The 22,125-nt window shown below is 39.0% G+C and overlaps 1 long non-coding RNA gene across 1 annotated transcript; it reads right to left on the bottom strand.

Annotated features, from left to right (window-relative positions):
• Window positions 1-7,294: 7,294 nt before the first annotated feature.
• On the bottom strand, window positions 7,295-19,545 carry LOC124605495. The gene is made up of 3 exons (XR_006978652.1): window positions 19,488-19,545; window positions 8,749-8,962; window positions 7,295-8,595 (listed from the first exon to the last, which is right to left on the bottom strand). It is a non-coding gene; the product is annotated as an uncharacterized LOC124605495 (long non-coding RNA).
• Window positions 19,546-22,125: the final 2,580 nt, after the last annotated feature.

Here is a 22,125-nt window from a genome sequence, read left to right as displayed (position 1 = left end):
TGGCCAAGATAGACACAAAGCCCATGCCTACTACAGTAGTACAAGTTTATATGCCAACTAGCTCCGCAGATGATGAAGAAATTGATGAAATGTATGATGAGATAAAAGAAATTATTCAGGTAGTGAAGGGAGATGAAAATTGAATAGTCACAGGTGACTGGAATTTGAGAGTAGGAAAAGGGTGAGAAGGAAACATAGTAGGTGAATATGGATTGGGGGTAAGAAATGAAAGAGAAAGCCGTCTGGTAGAATTTTGCACAGAGCATAACTTAATCGTAGCTAACACTTGGTTCAAGAATCATGAAAGAAGGTTGTATACATGGAAGAAGCCTGGAGATACTAGAAGATATCAGATAGATTATATAATGGTAAGACAGAGATTTATGAACCAGGTTTTAAATCGTAAGACATCTCCAGGGGCAGATGTGGACTCTGACCACAATCTATTGGTTATGCACTGTAGATTAAAACTGAAGAAACTGCAAAAAGGTGGGGATTTAAGTAGATGGGACCTGGATAAACTGACTAAACCAGAAGTTGTACAGAGTTTCAGGGAGAGCATAAGGGAATGATTGTCAGGAATGGGGGAAAGAAATACAGTAGAAGAAGAATGGGTAGCTTTGAGGGATGAAACAGTGAAGGCAGCAGAGGATAAAGTAGGTAAAAACACAAGGGTTAGTTGAAATCCTTGGGTAACAGAAGATATATTGAATTTAACTGATGAAAGGAGAAAATATAAAAATGCAGTAAATGAAGCAGGCAAAAAGGTATACAAACGTCTCAAAAATGAGATCAACAGGAAGTGCAAAATGGCTAAGCAGGGATGGCTAGGGGACAAATGTAAGGATGTAGAGGCTTATCTCACTAGGGGCAAGATAGATACTGCCTACAGGAAAATTAAAGAGACCTTTGGAGTAAAGAGAGCCACTTGTATGAATATCAAGAGCTCGGATGGAAACCCACTTCTAAGCAAAGAAGGGAAAGCAGAAAGGTGGAAGGAGTATATAGAGGGTCTATACAAGGGGGATGTACTTGAGGGCAATATTATGGAAATGGAAGAGGATGTAGATGAAGATGAAATAGAGGATATCATTCTGCATGAAGAGTTTGACAGAGCACTGAAAGACCTGAGTCGAAACAAGGCCCCGGGAGTAGACAGCATTCCATTACAACTACTGATGGCCTTGGGAGAGCCAGTCCTGACAAAACTCTACCATCTGGTGAGCAAGATGTATGGGACAGACGAAATAACCTCAGACTTAAAGAAGAATATAATAATTCCAATCCTAAAGAAAGCATGTGTTGACAGATGTGAAAATTACCGAACTATCAGTTTAATAAGTCACAGCTGCAAAATACTAATGCGAATTCTTTACAGATGAATGGTAAAACTGGTAGAAGCCGACCTCGGGGAAGATCAGTTTGGATTCCTTAGAAATGTTGGAACACCTGTGGCAATACTGACCTTACGACTTATCTTAGAAGAAAGATTAAGGAAAGGCAAACCTATGTTTCTAACATTTGTAGACTTAGAGAAAGCTTTTGACAATGTTGACTGGACTACTCTCTTTCAAATTCTAAAGGTGGCAGGGGTAAAATACAGGGAGCGAAAGGCTATTTACAATTTGTACAGAACCCAGATGGCAGTTATAAGAGTCAAGGGGCACAAAAGGGAAGCAGTGGTTGGGAAGGGTGTGAGACAGGGTTGTAGCCTCTCCCCGATGTTATTCAATCTGTATATTGAGCAAGCAGTAAAGGAAACAAAAGAAAAATTCAGAGTAGTTATTAAAATCCATGGAGAAGAAATAAAAACTTTGAGGTTCGCCAATGACATTGTAATTCTGTCAGAGACAGCAAGGACTTGGAAGAGCAGTTGAACGGAATGGGCAGTGTCTTGAAAGGCAGATATAAGATGAACATCAACAAAAGCAAAACGAGGATAATGGAATGTAGTCGAATTAAATTGGGTGATGCTGAGGGAATTAGAAATTTGTTAACATCGAGTATAGATTTAAGTGTCAGGAAGTCATTTCTGAAAGTATTTGTATGGAGTGTAGCCATGTATGGAAGTGAAACATGGACGACAAATAGTTTGGACAAGAAGAGAATAGAAGCTTTCTAAATGTGGTGCTACAGAAGAATGGTGAAGATTAGATGGGTAGATCATATAACTAATGAGGAGGTATTGAATAGAAGTGGGGAGAAGAGGAGTTTGTGGCACAACTTGACAAGAAGAAGGGACCAGTTGGTAGGACATGTTCTGAGGCATCAGGGGATCACAAATTTAGCATTGGAGGACAGCATGGAGGATAAAAATCATAGAGGGAGACGAAGAGATGAATACACTAAGCAGATTCAGAAGGGTGTAGGTTGCAGTAAGTACTGGGAGATGAAGCAGCTTGCACAGGATAGAGTAGCATGGAGAGCTGCATCAAACCAGTCTCAGGACTGAAGACCACAACAACAACAACAACAACAACAATGGGGAAAATGAAACTATAACTATGGTTTATATTTATACACCACATGTATAACATTTATTTGTATTACACAGACATGAAAAAGATAAACATGTTATATTTGATAATTAAAGAAAATGAAAAAAACACTTTATCGCTCAAACACTGCAGACAGTTTTTCAAATGATAGCATTGTCGTGATTCGTAGGCTGTCTTTTAAGACACTGTCTCATTGATTTATCAACTCTTCACTGTATTTAGAAAATAGCCTGTCATTGTCTAAATTGGAAATGGAATCCCAAATGCCTTCATTGCGTCAACTGCAAATTTTGATTATGAATTCATGTTGCCTGCAGACATTTGATAAAGTCAGCATATCCTGAAGGCATGTGCATTTTCTTTACATCCAAATTCTGAAGTGATTTATACCCCCCTTCATTGTATCTGCACTACTGAGACTAGTCATTCCAGGTACAGACTGCAAGATCCTGGCCATGTCTAGATTAATAGGGTTCAAGCTTATTGTCCTTGGGCTAAAAATGGTAATGCAGAAAAGTAACATTTTTTACCTCACCATATTAAATTTCTTTTGAATTTGGTGCATCCAGTGATCCAGATAAGATGTGGAAAACTACCAATCTGCAAAGGTATGCGGCAGTTGTGAAGCAAGTTAGAGGACAGTTAAGTTTGGAAACTGTGAAATTGGAAAGCATCTGTCTCAACACAAGTGACACTTATTCTGTTTCTCTTCTAGACACAGCAGCGAAACTTATATCTTCAAAAAGCTAACAAGTAAAGCTTTACATTGATATGCAACATGGTGAGTTTCTAAGAATTTCCACATGCAAGATCATTGACTTTGTGCTTTGACCTTTAATATCTCAAAACAACCTACTGTCAATTGTTCTTTGAAAATATATTATTGCTCCTGGGTGTTACTATAAACAAAGGTAAATATCAAGATCATGCTCAAAAGTTTATTTAGTCTACATAACCACACTTTCAAAATGCAGTAAGTAGCACCATCGTAAACACAATGTAAGAAACACACATCACAGGCTGAACTATAACTAGGGAGACGGTCAAAGAGATAATGAAAACTGGAAATCTGAATTGGCTATAGCTAAACAGCACAAGTTAATAACAGTACATGTATGAGAGAAGTGTCATTATTATTTTGGGCTCTATAGCTAACTGGAGCCCTTGTAGTTTAATAACAAGTGTGCCATTTATATTTTTGCTAATAAAGTGTTTATTGTTATTTGTCTACAAAGGAAGTTGTTTTGGCTCAGTGAGTCCTTCTCAGGTCACTTCAGTCAATCGTGATGAGGATTTAAGTGAATTCCACAAAAACTTTTCCACAGTTCCCAGGCTAGACAATTTTTCACATACCTAGTGCACTAATGTTCACTTCTCATTTGAGTACGTCAGCTGGACTCACCACCCAAGTGCTCATACTCTTGCAAAACATGCGGCAGGCACAGGAACTCGTGTTGGAAAAGGTGGCTGCCATCACTGTGTCCCCAGATGTTTTCAACCATCCTTCCTACATTACCTCGATGGCAAAAGGGTGTTGGACTTCACCACTGCCACCGTTTCCTGTGTTTCACAAGAAAGCAGAACTGTGGGCCAGTTATGCTACCCACCTGGAACAGCATTTCATCACACATGGAATCTTTGATGACACTTATCTATGAGCTTTCTTATTACAATACTCTGGTGCCAAAGTCCATTACCTCCTTCATCAATTTACTCTGGAGGTCAAATTGCTTGACTTGTCTTATTATAAGCAGAACACAAAATTAATGGAATATTTTGATTATCAAATCCATGTGGCAACTGCCTGCCACACGGAAAAAAAGTGTCCAAACATACCACAAATGGATTGTACAGTTACAGGACCTGTTTCAGGACTGTTGCTTTCATTACACAAATGTCTAGTGCAAAGAATCATATGTTGACTTGTTTCTGAGAGATATGATACTGATCCATTTGCCCAATGAGTGTGTCAACAATTATCCCTGAAACTCATTGCCAGAGTGCCTTCTGCTTATTAGAGCATTTTAACAAATGCCCACTTATTTGGTGACCTTATGGGGTTCCTTACAACTGTTCTCCACTTGTCATCTGCACAGGATTCTTGCTAATAGTGAACTGTGTCCCTGCCAGATATGGCATCCCATTTTTCTGAGGTTCAGGCAGCTGTGCTTCCTCGGAGTTTTTGACTTGTAGTAATTGTTTTCTTACTCACCAATGGCATCAATGCTATTTTTGAAAATAGAAGTGTACATTTTGTAGTAAATCAGGTCACTAGGCAACAATATGTAACTTCACATCTGAGATGAATGTGGATAGCACACAATGTGGGAGCATGGGCTCGGATTCCAAAGCTTATAAATGGCACTCAGGTCTAGTCATCCTACATGTGCAAGCTGTATTACATATTTCTGATTTGTTAATAATGTTGGAAGTGTTCCGTAATGACATTTCCTGCACATTACACATCGACACAGGATCATCCACCACGATAATCTGCCAGCTTACAGGCAGCTAGGATTACCATCACTTCAATCTTTTACCAAGCACGTGAAGAATTACAGTAATGATAGCATTTAGCTGACAGGATAGTTTTGCCTTACAATCAAATATCATGAGTATTACCTGATGGTTCTCATATAGGTTGTTGCCACCAAGGGGGCCTCTCAGGTTTTAGGCTTGGAACTTTTTCACACACTAGGGCTCGAAATGCATGATTCTCCTTGACATGATGTCACTTGGGATCACTTCCCGACACAGCATGGTGAACAGGCTCTGACAGTGCACCCGGCATTTGCTCACACGCAGACAGTGAGTTGGCAACTTTCATCCCGCACCTTCCTGCTCCATCCCAGGTCACCGTCCATGTTCTCCAGCCACTCCACCGGCCCACCAGCCTTTTTGTTACAAAGTTACCATATCTGGGCTCCAGGCTGATTCATCCCCTGTGACAGTGTCTCCACAAGATGGAGTGAATCCTGGAGCTACATGGGTGCACTCAGTGTCCCCAGCTCTTATAAAAACAGTAAACTCTACAACTCTTCACCAAGGCCTTGTCATTGACACTATAGACTCCATGATGAGGTGTGGACAGATGATCCTAATGTTGCCTTATGATGGAGGTCCAGCCGCAGGTCCACTCACTGTCCTGCAAAAACCTCAATCAGCTGCACCCTCACAGAGCATCGGCTGTTTCGAGGTCAACTTCACCATTATCTTTGTTCCCTATCCCTCAGATCTGTGATTTAAGTGAAACTAACCACCACAGCACCAGCAGTGCCCTCAGGAACAGGAGCCTGCTGGTCAACATGACACTGGGATTCACAACTGATCATCAATTGCTGCCAACACTTCCCGTCCCACAGATGTTGACAGCGAGGTCCCAGAGGCTTCACTTCCAGCAGTCATCGACGACGAGTCCAACAGACTCTGCGACATCTAGCTCTGTAGGGCCACATCATCATTAAAAAAAGTGCCAGTGGGCAACAGTAAAAACGGTTTGTTGTCATGGGAAATTCAGGCAGCCATTGCTGTGATCAGAAGCGTCTGTTTCGCCAACAGGGAGTGTCCATACTGACATTAGAATGTGTGGCTGTTGCTGCACTACTTACTTCGGGATAGCATGTGGCCACAAGTACTACTTGCCGTATTCATCCACTAAGGATGTATTTAGGCCGCTGTATGGCGACAGCATCATCCTGGACATTCCTAACTTCGAAGCTTCCATGGTTTACCAGCAATCTACAATGAGCACCGCTCATCAACCTTTACCTCTACACAATCAGGAACCAGGAACTGGTGTCCAACAGCCTTATAATTTTTTGTGATTGTGAATACCGGACAGCTGTGTCCATCTGAACACAGAATTTATACTGTTAGATACACAGTGATAGTTTTTCACTACGAAACTTGAATTCTGATGTACCAAAGATTATGCAGCAACCACAGTTTGAAAGTTCTGATTGTTCAAAGAAGTGATGTTGTCTTTCTGTGAATGAATTGACTGCAGTTCTTGTGCTTTAATAAGAAGTGTCTCTCTATGTTTTCGGTATGGTAAGGGATTTTGAGGCATTCAAGGTTCAGTGAACCCGCACGTGAAAATTCTTACTGACCCACCATGTTGCATATCGCTGTAAAGCTCTACTCATTAGTTTTTCATTGATGTAAGCCTCATTGACATATCTGGATTAGAATCAGAATTGTAGTCATTTGTAAGACTGATGTATTTAAATTTCACACAATTTCTTAACTTTGCAGACCTTTAACTTTCTTCACAATTGTAATATACCTCTGCAAATTGGTAGCTTTCCATCTTTCACCTGGATCACTGAATATACGAAATTTTAAAGAAATCAGAGTGTGACAGTTTGAGTGGTGCATTGAATCGACATGGAATTATGCAAACTTGAGCCCCAATTATTGAAGACTGATTTGTTGTATCTGTGGCCATGAGAGTTGACAACCTTGTCTGAAGGTGCAGCCCAGTGCACTTCAATCCCTCAATTCTGTGTGAAGCATTTGCCTCTTCACCATTTAAAAAAAAATTATTATTATTATTATTTTCATTACCAAAAATTCCATTCTTTGCATTACAGAAACATTATTTAAGCTGTTTTGACTTTGAATAAAGCTTGTGTGAAACAGAATATTTCAAAGCCTCTAAGAAGACAGTCTTATTAATTCATTGGCATGTTCTTCAACAAATGTGGCCTCAACAAGAATCCAGTTCACTTTGTCATCTGACACTAAACTGACGTCCTCAGTGCCTGCATTAGAAAGCTCTGCCATATCCTCATGTGGAAGAATTCAGTCATTTCTTCAAAATATTCTGCAAAGTAAGTGTCTGTGGAGAGCTATGAGTTCCAGTGTGCTAAAACTGTAACAGGAAAAATCAAATTTTTCCTTTTCCTTGTGTTCAAGAAAGCACTCTTTAAATTGCGTATCATGGAGTTTAGCTTACTAAGTTCCTTCAAAAAAAGCATTTTCAGTCAAATTCAGTTTATTTACCAAGCATTGAATGGTTTACATCAGGCCTGGGCACTCTTTGGGACCCATGGGCCTCATTCACATTCTAAATTAAGCTCATGGGTTGCTTCATCATGTGACGCAACAGCAACTCTCCAAGCACATAAAGTGAAAATTGTACCATCCATGACATTAATGTTTCTAGGGGAACACACCAGTATGAATGGCACCTCTCTCCTGCCACAGCACACCAACAAATCATGCATCAAAACATGCGTTTTTCAGGGTACATTTGTTTCATTTTCACCCCATATTCAGATGCTTGCATTTATTTATGCATAGTGAACATTTTATCTTTAGTTACAATGTTTTACAATAGTTGTCTTAAAAAATTCCATTGCAAAATTCTGCATTGCTGTTAGCAAAGAAACAATGTTCATGACACATAATTAAATAAGAAATTCTGGAGATTGGTTGACAGTTATCTTGAAATGTCATCATGAGAAAATAAATGCCTATAAAAGCAACTAGTTGCAGCTAATTCATTATAAATTACCTTCCATCTCAACAGTTGTTGTGTTCTAATAGATCCACAATGGACAATAATTATTCACTAGCATTAATATGAGAAAGAATAGAAGAAAAGAATAGGGCATTGTGATAGGCAGTACTAGTTGACAAATAATTAGGAGTAACTTTGTGAATTTCTTCTGGGAGCCATTTGAAACCAATCGTGGGCTGGATCCAGGCCGTTGGTTGCCCATCTGTGGTTTAAATGATCATCTAAGATTGTTTTCAAAGACTCAACACATGTGTTCATGTTACTGTCACTCACTACTGCTTTCACATTATCCCACCATATACAGTATTTCTGAAAGGTCCCTCAAAATTGCACGAGCTCATTGTGTTGAGTTTGCTGTCTCAAAAACCTGTATACTTGCAACAAAACGTTTCTGCTTGTTCCACACTTCAGCAGTTCTCAACAACAGTGAAAACACAATGACCTCTCCTGTTAGTGGTCTTTTTGTTTAATATGATGACATTGTTTGCTGCTAGCTGCTCGATTATACCATTGTTGTGTTGATGGCACTATAGTCCCCTTTATCGTTCCCACATATTGAGGTGTTACCAGAATCTAAAAAGGAACAATTATTTTATTAGTTGTCTAATTTTTAAAATAATTTGATACTGTACTAGAGCAAAATATATTACTTTTTTTAATGTTATCTTTTAACTTTTAATACTGTTAAGGTCAAACTACATTCACAGTTAACAGACCACTGCTCACCCTCAATGAATTTGTTAATCCACTGCCAAGAATCTTCATTTTTTTAATATGTAGAGTGGAATGCTGGCATTAAAAATTGTTTCCACAGTCCTTGTGCCAGACATCAACAGTTACTTTTCTTCTTTTTCACAGCTTCAAAGTTGCTACTAATTGAAGATTGCTGCTTTATTGGAAAACTAGTCTGCTTCATTTTATTGTTATTATGCGTTCCAATCTGCAAAAGCATCAAAATAGTGTCTTTACATATCCATTAGATTCTGCTATTGCAGTATTAAAAAATTAAAATAAATAATGAACAAAAAATCTAATTTATTGGGAGCATAAAACCTTTCAATTTCAAATTTCCATGGCCTCTGTGGGCTTTATCATTTTCACAGCCATGCATTACTTTAGAACATACGCTCATCATCAAGTTTAGGGTATAATTGAGGGGATGAATCTCATTTAGGGACTACTGGTAACATGACCCTACTTGGATAGTTGCCAGGCCACTTGGAGGTCAAGAAGTTTATCATCTCTTATTACAATTCTTCCATTTTTGTTTTCATTTTGTAATAAATTGCATTGTGTTCCAGGATGTGTGTATTGCACTCTTTGAATTCCATTAATGATGCTTATATTGTGCTTGACATTTGCTTTTGTCCATAAAATTAAGTAGAGTAAATGATTCCAAGTTTGTTTTGTTTCATATAAAGTTTTAGTAAACTCTAGTTATACAGAATTCACTAGTACATCCAGTGATGAAACCATGAGAGTAAAGCATTATTGCTTAAGAATTTTCATTGGTGTATGAGGATGATTCTAGTAAATTGATTTGTGCTAAAAATTATTGTTTGTTGTACCTGTTCATAACATCTAAACACATCTGTGTAACTACAGTTACATTTTTAGCATTTGTAAGGAAGAGTGCTGTGTTTATACTGTTCTATTTGGCATTACACAGTACTTTAAAATAGGAGCTGAATGAGTCTCCACTGAATAGGAGTTTTCAGGCTTTCCTGGTGGATCTGTTGTAAATATACTTCTCGGCTTTGCCACTAGATCCAATATTTCATCGATACAACTATTTGACATCTTCAGGGGTGGTAGCTGCTGTTGTCGCTGCTGAAAGACGTGACTGTTGATAACTGTGCGCCAGCATCGAAATTTATCAGATCAGGAGCAGGCAATAAGTGTGTGCGGGAAGACACTCGCATGTGGAGGAAAGTGGCACTCATAGTGCCTCCTGCTGAAAGGCTCAGAAAGGCCTTCCACATGTGGGCTGTAGGCAATGACTGTGCTGCCAGACTCTCCTCCAGTTAAAATCTGAATTAAATCTCAGCAGTGCACTGTATCAAGGCATGAATCAGATGTTCTTGTTCCTCCTTTTTTTAATTTAATAGCAGCCCGTAATTGGAAACCTGCATCCTTGTTGATAAAATAGTCTGTCGTATGGGTATGTATGGCCTCCTTAAGAACACAGTCACAGAAATATGATGCCAAGGATAAAACTTCAGTCTTCTTGTAAAGCATGTGATGCTCCATGCCCAGGCGATGCTCCACTGCCGCTGATTTATTAGGTTGCCCCAGGCATGTATGACGAGAGTGTTCACACACTGGCACTGGATCTTATATATGCCACATTTTCTAAGTTCAAGATCGTCTTTGACCGAACACAACAAATTCCTAAATTTTGCTGGTGGTCAAAAAACACACTTGATGTCATGTCTCTTGAGGAGTCTTTCTATTCTTGAAGATAAGTCACCAAAATACAGCAAGAATGTGGTTGCAACGGGTGCCTCTGCATCTTCATTTACATCCCTGCTTTGAACTTGCTTAGAATGGAAGGCATGGCATATCTGTGTACTCTCAGAATAGCCGTACTGTCGGAACATCATTCTTAGGTGTTGTAGCTCACTATGCAGGCAGTCAGAATTTGAGACCACATGTTCTCTCTGTATCAAAAAGCGTAAGACTCTATCACATTGTGCAGGATAACTCTGCCATTGCCGGTTCCAAGCCCGGGGCCCCGTCTCGCAAGTCATGGGGAAGGAGGAGGGGGAGGAGTAACAACCTCGTAAAAAAAAAAAAACCTGGGTCCATCTGGCTCCAGATGGTAGCACCCAGTTAGGGCCCCTACCTAGGGATACAGGCAAAGCCTGGCCAATGGTCTCGAAGGTGGAAGAGGAATGTCACTTCTCAACAGCAGAGAGAGCAGAAGAGCCACTGAAACATATCAGGTAGTGGCTGTACTCTATGTTAGGGGCGGCTACCAAAGGCGTCTGTGTCCACATGTCAGGGGCGGCCTGAACACATCTTCTGGGGCTAACAACTTCAGTCGTATAACTGGACAGACATGAGCCGTCCCATCAAAACATTTTTTTAGCTCATGGAATGGATCGCACTATGGAATCGAGATTACCCCAGGGGAACAATCCCCCATTGACCAAGGTTGACACAAGCAGGCATTTGGAGTCTGGGGGACCTGCCAAAAATTGCATAAGGGAAGATTCGGAGCTCACAAGAACCTCAAAGAAAATTAAAACTGAAATCACTTTTAGAATTGGAACCATAAATGTACAGACAGTGATTAATACTGGTAAACTTAAACAGGTAGTAGATGAGATGAAAGAGAGAAGCATTGGAATATTAACAATGCAAGAAACAAGATACACTGACAAAGATACAGTGGAGTCAGAAGGCTACATAATACTGAAGGTGAAACCCAGAGTTAAAGTGGGAAAGGAAAGACATGCATCTAGGTGCTTTGGTACAGGGTTCATAGTAGACAAGAGATACGAGGATGGCATAACTGAAATGAAGAGCAGGTCAGAAAGGATATCAAAACTGACATTTCAAGCAGGGAACAAAAAGTATACAATAATAAATGGACATGCACCCACAAATGACAAGAACAAGAAAGACAAGAAAGTTGCACATAATTTCTGGGAAGAGCTAATGATACACTGAAAAACATACCATACAGACATGTAAAGATACTCGTAGGAGATTATAATGTAATGCACAGATTGGAAGAGAGAAGCAACATAAAGGAGTAGTGGATGAGTACCCTGCACATCAGCAGACAAACAAAAATGGAGAAAGACTAATTGAACTGTGTCGAGAACACAAAATGAGATTGATGACAACACACTTCAGGGCCAAACTGTGCAAGAAAAAGACATGGGCAAAACCGTGCACCCGCCTTGGGGAATTCTAAATTGACCACATAGCAATCAGCTGGACAAATGCTAAAGAGATCATGAACACAAAGGTCAGGAAGAACACAAGAATAGAATCAGATCACTATCTTACAGAAGTTAAGTGCCTTTGGATTCCAAACAGGGACAGACTGCCACAGATGAATAGAAGAACAGAAAACATAAAGGTAGACTGAGACAAATTAAGACACAATCGATCCAGATATGAGGAAGGAATTGAATCATTCAATGAATGGGACGACATGAAGCAAAATATGGTGAAACAGGCTGAACTATGGGGAAAGGAAGAAAAGAAACAGAAGCACTAGTGGTGGAACAAGGAATGTGAGGAAGTGGTAGAGACTTGCAGGAAATCCTGGAGAGACTGGAGCAGCAAGAAGGAACCAGAAAAATGGGAAGTTTTCTTAGGAGCAAGAAAGGAAGCAGCCCAAACAATAAGATGGACCAGAAGACAGAAGATAAAGCAGGAACTGGATGAGATTGAGACCAACTTCAGGAAAAACAACAGCAGACACTTTTTTGGGAAATTCAAAAAGAGTCTGATTGGATACAAGGGTAGAGAACTGTTTCTAAGAGATAAGAAAGGGGAGCCATGCCCTCCAACAAGGGATGAAGTTGCACATGCCATAAGCGATCTAAAGACTAATAAGGCAACTGGAGAAGATGGTATAGCAGCCGAGATGATAAAGTGGGGAGGCAACAAAGCAATAGACAACATGACCAATATAATTCATGAGATCTGGAGAACAAAGAAGTTGCCAGAAGGATGGAAGAATGCAATTGTAGTACCAATATATAAGAAGGGGGACAAGAGAGATGCAAACAATTACAGAGGAATATCGCTACTAGAGGTCAGATACAAGGTGCTGTCAAAACTATTGCTCAAGAGAGTAGAAGAACAGGTAGAAAGTACAGTTGGCAACTACCAAGCGGGATTCAGGAAGGGAGGAGGCTGTATAGAACAGATATTTATCCTAAAGCAACTGGTAGAACATAGGGTCTTAAAAAACAAAAAGACAGTAATAACCTTTGTGGACTTCACAAAGGCATATGACTCCATTGACAGACAGACTCTCATTAGGATCCTGAAGCACAGAGGACTTGATGGAACTACACAAGAACTCATATAAGAAATTCTGACAGACACAAAAGCAAGTGTGAGATTCAGAGGAGCAATGTCAGAAGAATTTGAGATCAAGACTGGTGTTAAATAGGGAGATGGATTGTCACCATTGTTGTTCAATATAGCACTGGATGAAGTGATCAGGCAGTGGAGAGCAATAAATGAGGAAATGGGAATACCAAAGACCCATGTGGGGGACAAAAAGGACAACAGGATTCAAGTGGACTGCCTAGCCTTTGCAGATGACATAGCAATAGTAAGTGAGATGGAGGAAGATGCAAACACACAACTCGACAACTTATGTAAGGTAGCCAAAAAGGTGGGACTGAGGATCGCCTATAACAAGACAAAGACATTAAATACCACTGCAGACTGAGAAATGCCGGAAGGCACTGTGTAAATGGTGGACAAATTTAAATATCTGGGAGAATTTATAACAGGAAGGAACAGGAGCGAGGAGGGAATAACAGAGAGGATAAAGAAGATGAGGTCAGCTTTCCGCATGATGAGAGACATATACAATAAAAAGAATATATCCACAGAGGCAAAGATACGCCACTACAAGGCAATGGTGAGGAATGCAGTATTATATGCTGCTGAGATGATGACACTAGGAAGAAATGGGGCAGAACAACTAGAGAAAGAAGAGAGAAAAATACTAAGAAAAATACTAGGTCCCAAAAGAGGTGGAGAGAGGTGGATGCAAAGACCTAGGGAAGAACTGTACCAGAACATGAGAACAATATCCAGGGAAATCAGACTCAAAAGGGCAAGGTTTGCTGGACATGTAGTTAAGATGAGTATGGACAGAATGATGAAGAGAGTGTGGGAAACAACAGGGAGGACAAGGGGAAAAACAGGAACCAAGTGGGTTGTTGAACTTCGGAAGGACTAGTTGGAATTGGGGATCAAGGTCAAAGGAAAGGAAAATTAGAGGAACAAATATACACCGACCAAAATGCCGGAGATCATTGACAGAAAAGAATACAGAAAAAGATTAGAGTGTCACCAGTGGAGCCGACAGGAGAAACAGAAACTGAAGATCACGGAAGAAGAGTGGGAGAGAAGAAGAGAAAGAATGAAGAGGTTCTGGGAGAAGAAGAGGAAAATGCAGTCCACGAAGGGGATACCCATGGTCCTACAGAGGCCATAATGCAAGAAGAGGAAGAAGAAGAAGAAGAAGACATTGTGCAGGATGATGACAGCTTGTGACCTGCAAATATAACTTTGCGTGAGTTGCTTTGAAGCTGACTCTACGTCCCAGTGTACCATCAGCTTTTCCTCTAACCATGACATCCAGGAATGGTAAGATGCCATCTTTTTCCAGTTCCACGGTGGCCAGAGAAACATAGGCAATATCTTTATTCATTGGGGCCACACCACAAATATATCATCTAGATATTGCAAGAAGCAGGAAGATTGGAGACTTGCTGACTGCAGTGCTTTTCCCTCATTGTCTCCCAAAAAATAGTTGGCCACCATTTGAGTCAGAGGACTTTCTGTAGTGACACCATCCACTTGTTCAAAATGCTATTTGTTGAATAAGAGATATGGTAAATAAGTACATGTTTAAACAATGCCACAATGTCTTTCTCAAACTTGCTGCTGATAAGCTCTAACAAGTCCTCCTGAGGGACTTTCACAAATAAAGATACAACATCAAAGCTAACCAAAAGATCCAAGAGTTGTAGCTTAAGTGTGTGTGTTCTTCTGCCGCTGCTTGGAGAGTAGGTTTTTTGTCAATCCATTTACGTTGTATTTTCAATAATTGATTATTGTCATTGTTACATCATCACTAAATTGAAAATACATGGAAACCAGGATGCAACTCTCCCTTCTGCTTAACATTTCCAGACAGATTACATGTTCTGAATAATATTATGATATTTTCGTCACTGTTATGACCTGGCTAAATACTATTATTGTTGCCCTAGGATGTTGCCCTTGGATGACTATCTGGGCAGTTATTGGCACACTGTGGTCCTTTCCTGACTTAGTATATTGGTCTTGGAGGCACAGTACATCTAACTGCCACTTTTCTAACCTTATGCAATATGCTGACACTTCTCATGGCATTAAGCTGTCCTATTTTTATCTCTGTTATGGATTATGGATATATTTTGAACAGCCTTGCCTTACACATCTGTAATCCCAATATGTACAGCTGTGCATCATCACAAATTGCTTGTATAACATATCTAAGGAGAATGATTCCTTGCACAAGTGACTGGATTTGGTTTTTATTGTGTAAAACCATTTGATGCAGTTGCATTACAGATCCGTGCTGGATAAATTTACTGTAATATTAAATAAGTAGCAGAATATACAGATAAGGAGTGTAAATGAGAGAATCTTTTTGTTTCTCTCACACCACTTTATAGAAGTAGCCCATCGCCAAGATTACAGGCCATAGGTCTACTTAGTGACAATAACCAATGTCTGTCAGTAGAGGAAAGTAGTACATATCTTCAGTGTTAGGAATCAATAGCATTAAATAAGTATAGAATCACTATTTTCACAACCTGCACTGCTACTACAAGTTATCGCTTTAAAATAAGTCACCAGCTTAAGCTCAGCAACTCTCCCTCCCACTATAAAAGACTCTGCATTCAATTTGCTCTGTCTCTGTGAGGACTAAAGCTTCACACTGAAATATTTTTCTCATTATGTACAAAAAAAAAAAAAAAACATGTTTCTGTAAGAGAGGGTGGTTAACCTCATAAATATTATTGTATCTGAAAGGAGTGTTAGTTTTCATAATGTTAAACAAAGCAGAATGACAACTGTATTCAAAATTAAATTGATTTGTGAACATTTCCTAAAGAAAACTCGTATGTGAAATATATATACTATCCATGTTGGTAGAATCTAATTTTTATTTTTTATTGATATTTTTATTTCAGAATTTTTTGTTTTAATGGCACTTTAGGGAAGCGAAGATGAATCGTACAGGAAAGAAAAATTAGAATTTTGGATTGAAATACTCTTGTAAGATTTCTGAATGCAATAGTGGCAATTTTTTAAACTTAAATGCAAACACAAAATGCCAGATTAACATCTATAAATTCCCAGTTGCATTAGAGAGAGATTAATTTAAAAAATGGAAGTTAAGTTGCAATGTAACTGAATATGTTAACTGTAGTTGTTATTATGTGTGCAAAGATGAATTCGAGCTAGCAGATTTTGTAAACATCACTAGGCACAGGTATTCCAGAACCTATGGAATTGACATTATACTAGCATCTGCCCTGTTTAGGTTACATGGGTGATGATGGTCATAGTAGTAGTAGTAGTAGTAGTAGTAGTAGTGGTAGTGGTGGTAGTACTGTGGAAAATGTTTTCACCAATCAGATGCAAATATAACTGTGCATGACATAGGTTGCAGTGCAAACCATAAAATATTGGAAGAGCCAACCAGTTCCCATTTTCAACACACAGAGTATGATGAGAACAGCTTCTTATTCACACTGGTTTATGATGGTGAAAGTAGTAAGGATGTAACAGGACCTAGAGTGTCAAAATGTGATTTAATTCCAAGAAAAGATATAATGTATAAATTGCATCAAAGTACAGGTTACAGATTAGGTAAATTTGAAAAACAGCTATAAAATGAGGAGAACCAGTTGAAAATACTAAAAAAGCTATATGATAACTGGAAATTTCAGTTAATTGAAAAGTTACATGATGTCACCAAAACATTTATTAATAGCCAGTTAAGGAATGCCAGTAAAACATCCACAGCAATATGATGGTTTGTATATGATAAAGCATTTGCTCTATCCATTTATAAGAGTAGTTCCCAATTGTAGAAATACTTGGCCACGTGCCCTCTGTCTGTCCGACTTTTCCAGTCTGTGCATTCCTGCTTACTAATTGATACAGGATTTAATCTGCTTTGCTAAACATCTTACTCTTTGATGAAATATCTGTGGCTGATGGTACATATTATAGGCACACAAACAGCTTATCAATGGCTTTCAAGTCATAGAGTTTGACCATTTACGATGACTACCTATACTTCTAATCATGCAGTAGTTTTTTTACTAAAAGGCATCCACAGAACTTGGAAACAAGTTCTTGCATATTACTTTACTGCAACCGCTTTTCGCTATGGTCGTTTGAAAGCACTATTGTCCACATCACAAGTGAATTTCAGAATGTTGGATTCAAAGTAGTTTGTACCATATGTGATCAGATTGCAACAGACCAGAAGGCTCTTTAAGAACTGTGGGCAGCAAATTTGTCAAAGCACAGTATATTTCATTTTTGTGTAAATAATCTATTTTTTATATAACACATTACTTAGAAATGAAGGAAATGTATTGATAGATAACACTGGTCAACACTCATTTTCTTGCCAAGGATATTTGAGTGGCTTTAGGATGGGTTAGTGGTGCTGAGGACGAATATAGCAACCATTTATGCAGTTTGGCTCTAGTTTTTGAGATAATGCATGATTTATTCAAAAAATTAGAAAAAAATTGCTAATACTGAACTCGAGTGCTACAAACTACAATGAAAAAAGAAAATAATCTTTATAAATAGCTTCTATGAAAACCTGATAGGCATTTGTCCACGTATAAAACATAATTGAAAAGTTTCTCTATAAGTATATCATTTTCCGTCCATGACGAACCGCTTCCTGCACGCTTTCCTTTTATAGGTCCCTTCAGAACAGTCACGTTGCAGATTCCAGCAATAATCTGCCATCATATGCCTGTCCCATCTTCCTTTATATCTTTCCTCTATTCCTTTCATATCTTGATGGAACCGCTCTCCTTGTTCCTCCCTGAAATCACCTAGATTACGAGGAAATCGATCCAAGTGGCTGTGAAGGAAGTGCAATTTTATGCTCATGTTAGCTCCTAAGTTTTGAAAGTTAGTGAGCATGTTTTTGACCAGTTCCTCGTAATTGGAAGCTTTATGATTGCCCAAAAAACATTTTACAACAGCGACAAAACTGTTCCAGGCCGATGCTTCAGTGACAGTCATGACACTTGTAAAATTGGTATCGTTGATGAGCCTGCGAATTTGAGGACCATCAAATATTCCTGCCTTAAGTTTTTCACTACTGAGTCCAGGGAACGTATTGCAGATGTATGTGAAGCAATTACCATTTCTGTCTAAAGCTTTGGTGAATTGCTTCATTAGTCCTAACTTAATATGTAATGGTGGAAGCACAATCTTGTCCCTACTAACCAGAGGTTCATTAATGATGTTTGCTCCACCAACAGCCATATGTTCCCTTGGAGGCCATGTTTTCTGCTTCCAATGTTCGTGCTTTGCCCTACTATCCCACATGCAGATAAAACATGGGTGCTTTGTGTATCCACTTTGTTGCCCAAGCAAGAAGTTCACCATTTTCAAATCAACACAAATCAACCACTGGTGCTGCATATACTGAATTTTCTGCAGAACCATCTTGATGTTAGCATATGCTTCACAAAGTTTTGTTGAGTGGGCAATTGGAATAGATGCATAACGATTGCCATTGTGTAGGAGAACACATTTTAAACTTCTAGTGGAACTGTGTATGAAGAGACGCCAGTCCTCTGGTCTATATTCCGGCAGCCCCAATTCAAGTAAAAGTCCAGGTATATTGCTGCAATACACTATAACCTCTTCTTGGTTGAAGTATGGAAGGTTTTCTTCTCTAGTCCGGTAAGCTGTTATTTTAACACTTGGATGAAGACAGTTCTTTTCCTTAAGCCTGGATGCTAAGAGTTCTGATGCTTGCTTTGAAAGATTGAGTTCTCGTATCAAGTCACTGAGCTCCTTCTGGTCCAACTGCTGGGGTTGTGTCTCACGTCCTTCGTATTCCGAACCACTACTTGTACATTCCTCGCCGTGCACATCGTCATCTGATGATGTTAGCGTGGGTAATAATGTGAAGGTTGGTACAGGAACATCGTTGCTGTGCACCACCGGTCTTCTTGCTGACTCCAAATCGGGATATTCCCACTTTCGTTTTTTGAACCTATTAAAACCTTTCACATTAACAATGCAAAAATATCAATCATCTGTATGGTTCTTCTGCTCTCGCCATACCATAGGCACTCCGAAGTTTAAGCTTTTCCTTTTTCGTTTTGTCCACTGCCGTAAGCACTCCACACAGCATTTACAAACTTTATGGGGTGCCCACGCCTTGTCTTGATCTCCAAGTTTAATTCCGAAATATGCCAGATACGCTTCCTTCACAAAAGGAGTGATATTCTTCCTGTTCTTTTGAAGAACGTATTCAACACAAATTTAGCAGAACTCATCTGGATGGTTCACGCAAAGACGGCGTGAAGAACTCATGTTTTCCTAAAACAAAATTGCACAAATACTACATATTATGCAGAACTTTCTTGTATTTGCATGTCAATCGCATCCAACAAACATCATTAATTGTTTTGTGTGAAATGAATACTCACCTCTTATTTGCTACGTCACGATGAAAAGGTTCTATCTCCTTGAAGCTGCACTGCACATGTGTGTGACTTTCGACCATCGCCATTTTTCTTGTTTACACTGAACGCTACCTATCGGCTGTTGCGGGGATTACCTCGGCCAACAAATGAATGTCGAGTACCGCCGAATTCAAATCTGCACGACCCTCAATATCTTCAACACACGCACCGCACAACAGGACTGAACACATGCTGACAGTGTGATGTTTGCATGATGTAATCCTCAACCACACAGATGCACTCCCTGAGCACGATTGTTTAATAAAGATAGTACAATATCACTAATTAAAAAACAGGTAGCAAATATATTACACCATATATGGACCCTGCAGTCGATATTATCCACATGAAACTCTCATTTCCACAAGTAACCTATACCTCAAAAACCAGAGCCAATTTGGAGAAAGTACAAATATACTCGGAATGAGTATCATAACAATATCCCATTTTCGTTCAAACTTCCCTGGCAACGAAAAAAAAATTTTATTTTGTAGAGCTGTGTAATAAAATTCAATTTGAACAATTTTAAAGAAGTAAAATTTGAGTATATTAGTAAACTCTTCTAATTCCTTAATCTAAATGAAGGTAAATTTTGCTGCTACACAAATGAGCCACATCTGCACAAATATTACCATCTCAAGTTATAAGCAGTTGAGTATGTAGAAAAGATAGATAATCTCTTTGATCCGCTCAACAGTAATGAGTATCTTCCAAAGGATGGGAAAATATTTAAGTTTGATTTATTAAAAAATCCACCGCACATAGATATATCACGTTGACAAGCAGCTGGCAAATAATAGATTTGAAACCATGTAGAAACAAGACTAATGTGTTTAGTTTTATAAAAGGTTGGCAGATTACATTTAATTCTTTTATTTTTCTTCTGGAAGACTTTAAAAGAAGTTGGCTTTAAGTGCTTAAATTTAAAGGCCTTCATTCACATTGCTCCAGAGAATGTTTCTGTTTTATAAGGCAATATGGTATTGCTAACACAAATCCAACTTGTTTTCAGTTTGTACAAGCTCTGAGGGCTTGTTTTATGAATCGTTTGATGTTGACTTTCAAAACCACTCATGTAAGTACTGTGAAAGTGATGATTACACTCCATTGAACAATTTAAGTCACTAATCCGCCTCAGTTAATTTTTAATTCTTACTCAGTTTAGTGAGCCTGTAGAAGACTACTAGGCCTTAAGTTACAAAGCAGACTATGTACTGAAAAATGTAGATGTACTATGTGATTGTGAAACCTGTAAAACCAGTCTTTCCTCATCTATTATCACTGAAAATCATTTATTTACATCATTTAAAGAAACACGTGAGTAGAAGCATTATGATTTTCCTGAGGACTGTCTATGATCATGTTTATGACTATCTAAATAGCCACGGTCTCTCAATAAGGGTACATCATTATTTAAAAAAATATTCTCTCTGCCCCATACAGTATTTTACAATAAACATGCCATAGAAGAGGCATGTGCACAAAAGAAAAAAAAACTGAACAAATGGCAACTGTGTGTAAAACAACATAAAAAGAGGACAAAATTTAAATCATTTCTGTAATCTTCATATAACATTATTCATCATATCCAAAATTATAGTAACTGCCTTCTACATATGCAAATATGTGGTGTTTCCGAAGCCAATCTTGAAGCTGCAGAAACCAACGGGACATATGTTGTAATATACACTGATAAGTCAAAACATTATGACCACTGCCCACCATAATGTTGGATGCCACCCGGTGATGTTGCAGGCACATGATGCGATAACAGAAGCATGTAAGCAGAACAAACAATGACGAGGGATCACCCTAGTGAAGATATGGGCCTCTAATGAGGAGATCTATTGAGATAAGTGACTTTGACAAAGGGCAGATTTTACTAAGCAGAGCCTGTGAACAAGTATCTTGCAAACAATGAAGCTGGTCAAATGTTCACATGCAACTGTTGTGATCATCTACATAAAGAGGTAGAATGGTAGTGAAACTACCACTAGGTGCTAAATGGTTGAACATCCACGATTCTTTACAGAATGTTGGAGGCTTGTCTGCTCTGTAAAGTTAGATAGATTGTGATCTGTAGCATCTTTGCTGAAAGAGCAAAATGCTGGTGCACACACAAGTGTTTTTGAGCACACCGTTCACCACACATTGTTGAACATGGATCTCTGCAGCAGACCACCCCTACATGTTCACATGTTGACCCAACTACACTGTCAATTAGGGTTGCCATGGGCATGGGACCATTGGGATTCAACCATTGATCAATGGAAATGTGTTGATTCTTCAGGTGAATCACATTTTTGCTACACTAGGTCTATGGTTGTCTCCACAAACACCTTCATCAAGGTGAATGGCAGCACCCACGTAGTGTGCCACAGACATAGGCTGGTGGGAGCAGTATTATGCTGTGTGAGACATTCTCCTGCACATGCACAGGACCTGTGATAGTAATCAAAGACACACTGACAGCTGTGAACCACCTGTACTCCTCTGTACTTGATGACTTCCATCATGGCAACGTCATTATACAGCAGTATAATTGTCAATATCTCAGAGACAGAACCATGCTATGGTGGCTTAAGAAGCATTATAATGAATA

The sequence above is a fragment of the Schistocerca americana genome, chromosome 3, assembly GCF_021461395.2.
Source record: "Schistocerca americana isolate TAMUIC-IGC-003095 chromosome 3, iqSchAmer2.1, whole genome shotgun sequence".
NCBI classification, from domain to species: Eukaryota; Metazoa; Arthropoda; class Insecta; order Orthoptera; family Acrididae; genus Schistocerca; species Schistocerca americana.
This window is presented reverse-complemented; position numbering and strand designations above follow the sequence as displayed.